We start from the raw sequence: 6,000 nt of genomic DNA on the forward strand, positions 1-6,000 counted from the left end.
CTGTCAAATCCTGCTGGATCAGGCAGGACGGGCTCATGTCCCAGCTCAGATGTCCCTGCCATGTATCTGCTGTCCCTTATTTCATGCTGGAGGCCAGCCTGCGGGCTTAGAAGGGCAGAGCCAACATAGCATGGTGGACAGAGCCCAGCATGACCACGATCAGCCAGACCGTTGCCCAGTTCCGTAGCTCTGTGCTCCACTTCATCTCTGCAGATGCAAGCCTGCATGCCATTGACAGTCCACCAGGACAGAGCCCCTGAGCCCTCCCCAGGACCCTCACCCCAGGCCCGGGCCCTGTGTGGGTTAGTGATGCTGGTGCTCTGACTGAGGTCAAGACTGTCCTCTGATCCACATCTCATCTGCAAGGAAGGCACAGCCACGTGAAACAGTAGGTTCATCTCTGTTCCCCCGAGGCCACCCTGGAAGGCTGGTACTGCTGTTTGCTGTAGCAGCATCAAATGCAAACTTCAAGAGACTGGGCTCTGCTGCTCACTAACACCAGTGCACTGAAGGTCTAGCCTGGAAGAAAGCTCAGGCTGCCTCAGGGCTTCTCGGTGGTCCAGCCTTCTACATGCAGCCTTCCTCTGCCTGAACTATAAGGTCGGAGCGCTTTCTTCCATCCCTAGAGGGACCTTTCCCTTGGTCCTTTCCGGGTTTGAGTCTTCCCCTACTGTGACTGCAGTCCTCTCGGTCCCCACTGTGCTTTCTGGGAGTGAGTGCCTCCACCAGTTACTCCTGCCCACCTGGCTTGTTACACAGCCCTTCTTGAAAAGCCCACAGGAGTCCCCTCTCCTGCTTGCATCAGTTGCTTGAGCCTTCCTCCCTCACTGAGGTCTCTCTCTTTAGGCAACCCCCACTCAGTGTCCCCCTCAGGATTCATGGATCCCATGGTGCCCTCAAAAGTCTTCTTGAAGAGTCATGGGACATCTGGGCAGACCGTCATTGTGGGTCCATGCTGCCTTATTGAAGCTGTGGGAACAAATGTCTGTAAAGTGAGGGAGAATGTCATATGGGTTCACGGTGACTGGGGGCTTCCACAGATGCACAGGAAACTGCAAGAGGAGTCCTAAGAGGCCAGAGAAGGGGGGAGGGGACATTGGCTGGCCACACCCCTATGCCTGATGGGCCCCCGAGGAGGCTATTCTCCTCCTTACTGCCCTAGAGAAACTGAGGGTTAAGAGAAACTTTCACCCACCAGAGTCTTACAGAAAATCTACACTGGTATTGAACCTAGGTTTACCCCGCATCTCAGCTGCTCTCAGCCATATTCTCAGGCCTTCCAGGACAATATAGAGTAAGCCCACTTAGGGTCCTACATTGTCCGGGCCTGGTGAGAGGGGGAACCAGGGACCTCAGGAAGGATGGGGATTGTGGGGAGAGCAGGCAGGTGTCCAGGGTGCTCTGGTACCTTCTTCGGTGCTCCATTTCCGACCCCAGTGAGCCCCGGGCTCCCGCAGTGCCTCCTCATCTGGCCTCCATGTGCTCATGCTGCACCTGAGTACACAGGCGGGCCAATCTGTCTTGGACTGTCAGAGGATCAATAGGACTCCCAAGGCCAGCACAGCAGGGCGCTGGAGGGGAGTCCCTAATGAAAGCCAAAAATGGGGACCTGGCAGGCATAGCTAGGCACAAGAGAACAGCCAGGCTAAGGCTGGGCTCTAGGCTGCAACCACCATTTTGATGGCAAGGGAGCCCCTGGAAGGCCCAGCTCTCAGGGCTAGGGCCCGTGGGCTTCTTGTGTGTGGAGATGGGAAGGGCAGAGTGGCTGATTTCCAGGCTCGCGCTGCCTCTGACCTTGAGGACCTGTCCCTTACTCTCTCTGAACTTCGGCTTCTTCACATTTGGCGGTGAAGCGTGTGGCTATAGCGTATAGAGTGAGAGTACTTGTTTGATGTGTGAGGACTTCATCCCCAGTAAGAAGGGCCAGGGCAGAGGTTGCACTACCTGGTATGGTAGTATCGGGGATTCTGAAGACATATGCCAAATAAGAGGTCTCTTTTTAGGTACAAAAAAAGTCTCCAAAATGTGAGCAGAATAAAGCAAAGTACGGGACGCTGTGCATTCAGCTGAACCCTACAAGCAGACCTATTGGTATTTTAGGTCACCTATGGTCACCTATGTGTCTAAAGCACAGTAAGCAGCGACAGGGTGGGAGATGCTGGGTGAGGGTGTCAGAAGGGGCCTGGCCTGGGGCAGCGGAGGGAGGCCTGCCCAGCTGCACTGCTACTGAAATCTTACTCCCCGCTGACACTTTCCCTGCTCAGATCACAGTGACATCTGAGGTCACTGTGAGAACTTCCAGGCCAATGCTCCCTTCATCATCAACCAAACTGAATAGATCAGGAAGGGGACGGATCGACCCATTGGCCCCTCCCTGTGGGCTTCCTGCTCTCAGTACCTGATCTGAACCCAATCACGGACAAAGTACAGAAGAATCAACTGATCTGTAATTTAAAAAAAAAGAAAAATAAAGTCATCAAGCAGCTGGGCTGTGGTGGTACACGCCTTTAATCCCAGCGCTTGGGAGGCAGAGGCAGGAGGAATCTCTCAGTTCAAAGTCAACCTGGTTCATATAGTAAGTTTTGGGCCAGCCAGATCTACACAGTAACGCTCTCTCTCTCTCTCTTTCTCTCTCTCTCTCTCTCTCTCTCTCTCTCTCCCTCCTTTTTTTCTTTCTCTCTCTCTCTCTCCACAGACACACACATACACACACACACATGCACACACACACAAAAGAAAATCACCTAGTGGGGTGTGTCTGAAACCTATCCCTGAGGGGGCAGAGACTGGAGGGATAGCCTGGGCAACACACCAAGGGTGTTGCCTCAGAAACAAATGAAGAAGTGAAGGTTGTAAAGGTCAAAGAATAGTTAAGAGATTGTTCCAGGGAAAGGAGACAGAGAGATGGCAAAAACTAAATGAAGAGAATGAAAAGAACCCTCGCCGCTGGAGACTGGGTCAGATAATATTTTGCTGATTTGCTGCGAGGACATGGGTAGACAAGCTGGTCAGGGTCACATCGGTGCATCAGTGCCCTGGCTTCTGTGTCTGTTCTGAGGTTTTTATAAGAGGACACTTTTGCTTTCTAGAAAAAAAAAAGATGCATAAATTAACTTAGAGATAGGAGGAATGTGTGGGCAACTGACAGCCATTTAGAGAAAACCATATCCCAAGCACAGCAAAATGGAGCATTAAGGAGTCTGAGGCCAGGGCATGGGCAAGCCTCAGAGCAGCTTTCTAGTCTTTCTGTACATGTGACACTGCAAAGTAAAAGCCAAGTGTGGATGTGTCTGGTTGATGGATGCACGGGTGACACCCTACACATCCTTGGGACTTGGGACTGCAACCCCTGAAGGTGGGGCTACTTCCTCTTTGTGTGAACGACATAGAGAGGCTGAGTTACCTTGCTGAAAGTCTCACAGCCGGAAGAGGTGATGCCCACAGATAACGATGGCGGTGGTGGTGGCAGTGGAGGTGGCCGCAGCTTTTGGCACTTAGCACCATGTGGGTCTTTCTGTGATCCAGCTTCCAGAGTCACCTTTGTGGAAAGTAACCGTCCCTGTGCCCCAACCCCAATTCATTGCTTTAGTTAATGGGTCTTGAATGGGATTATTTCTCTGGTTTGTGGCCGCCTTCTCTTTTGCGAGCTAACTAAAAATTCAATTTAGAATGTTATCTGCAAAGCTGGGCGATGGTGGCACATGCCTTCAATGCTGGCATTCGGGAGGCAGAGTCAAGTAGATCTCTGTATGTTTGAGGCCAGCCTGGTCTACAGAATGAGTTCCAGGACACCCAGGGCTATACAGAGAAACCCTGTCTTGAAAGAATAACAAACAAAAAGACATTACCTGCATTAAAAAGGTGAGCAAAAAGAGCAGAATCCTTGCCCTAATGGAATGCCTACCATAAATCAGGTCTGCACTCACATGGGGATTAAAGAGATATGCTAGGCCAGTAGTTCTCAACCTTCCTAATACTACAACATTTTAATGCAGTTCCTCATGTTGTGGCGACCCCAACCATAAAGTTATTCAGTTGCTGCTTCATAACTGTAATTTTGTTAATGTTATACATTGTAATATAAATATTCGATATGCAGGATATCTGATATGTGACTCCTATGAAAAGGGTTGCAATCCACAGGGTTGAGAACTGCTGAGCCTGACCCAGGTCCCTCACCTCAGGACTCAGGAGTGAGCCAACCAGAAAGGAAGTCCAAAGCAATGGCTGCCTGGAAAGAAGTTTTACTAAGTAAGGAGGCTCTAGGCTGTGTTTTGAGGAATGTGTAGGTGTCCCTTAAATGATGAGAAGAGGGAAGAGCTCTCTGATGGATGGCAAAGGCTCAGTGGCAGAGCCAGTGGGTTTCTGGGGTAGTGTTAGGACAGGAGATTGGGCGAGGTGTGATATCTCATGCCTGTAACTCCAGAACTCTGGAGAGTGAGGCCCAAGGTTGGCCACAAGTTCAAGGTCAGACTGAGCTATGGAGTAAAAACCCTGTCTTGGAATTTAAGGAACTTGAGAATCAGGCAAAGTACAGAGGGAAAGGACTAAGGACAAGCTCCATCATGCTGTTTCTAGAGAACCCAGCTAAGGTCACCTCTCTCCTGTGTCGCCCCAACCCCACCCCACTTCAGCAGCACAGAGTTGCCTTCTGCTCATTTTCCAAGTCACCTCTCATCTTACCACACACCTGGTTGCACTGTCTGTCAATCCATTTCTCTCTGTCAGTCTCCACTCTCTTTCTCTGCCCCGAGGCATTGTGGGAAGCCGCCTGTGCACCATCCACCCAGGGTAGGAACAGTGGCAATGTGGTAGCAGTGGTGATGAAGTCTGAGATTCTGGAATTTGTCTGACCTTTGCCCCACTGGAGGTACCTGTCCTAGGGTTTCTATTGCTATGGTGAACACCATGACCAGGCAAGTTGAGGGAAACCAGGGCAAGAACTCAGGGCAGAAGCCTAGGGACAGGAACGGAAGCAGGGGTCCTTTGAAGGTAGAGGGGCTGTTTCTAGGAGGAAGTTAGGGCTGCCTTGATGCTACTCTCCTACATAGCACCAGCCCTCCATTCTAGCTCGGAAGTTTCCAGGAACCAGAGATGTCTCCCTCTGTGATCTTCACTCGCTTCCTTTTTGCCTTGAGACAGATTTTCTCATGAATCTGGGACTTGCCCTTTTACAGCTTGGCTAGCAGACAGTGACTCTCCTGTCTCTGTCCCACCCCAGCACTGGGGTTACAGGCATGTGTGTCCACGGCCAGCTTCTTACTACATGGATGCAGGGTGGCCCGAACTCAGGTACTCATGTTTTTTCAGCAAGTGCAACTACGTACTACGCCATCTCCCCTGAATCCCTCCTCCATGATTACAGCTGCATAACACCCCCACCATGGGGGTTCCTAACACTCTATTGTATATTTGTGCTGATGTTGATTTAGCCTACTCGCTATCTGTAGGAATTTATTTTGTATCCTTTTATTATTTCTGTAAAAATGTAAATGGGGGTGAGGAGGGCTGAGAGATGGCTCAGAGGTTAAGAGTACTTTCTGATCTTCCAGATGACCTGGGTTTGGGTTCCTAGTACCCACGTGGCAGCCCACAAATGTCTATAACTGTAGGTCTAGGATTATCCAATATCTTTTTCTATCTTCCTGGAATGCTGCATGCAGGAGGCACACACACATACATTTAGGCACAACACTCATGCACATAAAATAAAAATAAACTTTAAAAATTTTTAAGTTTAAATATAGGCCAGAAGAGATGGCTCAGAAGTGGAGAATGCAGCCGGGCGGTGGTAGCACACGCCTTTAATCCCAGCACTTGGGAGGCAGAGGCAGGCAGATTTCTGAGTTTGAGGCCAGCCTAGTCCATAGAGTGAGTTCCAGGACAGCCAGGACTACATAAAGAAAGCCTGTCTCGAAAAACAAACAAACAAACAAGAAAAAGAAGTGGAGAATGCATATCGATTTTACAAAGGACTGAAGTTTTTGGTTGCCAGCACCC

Source organism: Mastomys coucha, unplaced genomic scaffold, assembly GCF_008632895.1.
Source record: "Mastomys coucha isolate ucsf_1 unplaced genomic scaffold, UCSF_Mcou_1 pScaffold15, whole genome shotgun sequence".
NCBI lineage: Eukaryota > Metazoa > Chordata > Mammalia > Rodentia > Muridae > Mastomys > Mastomys coucha.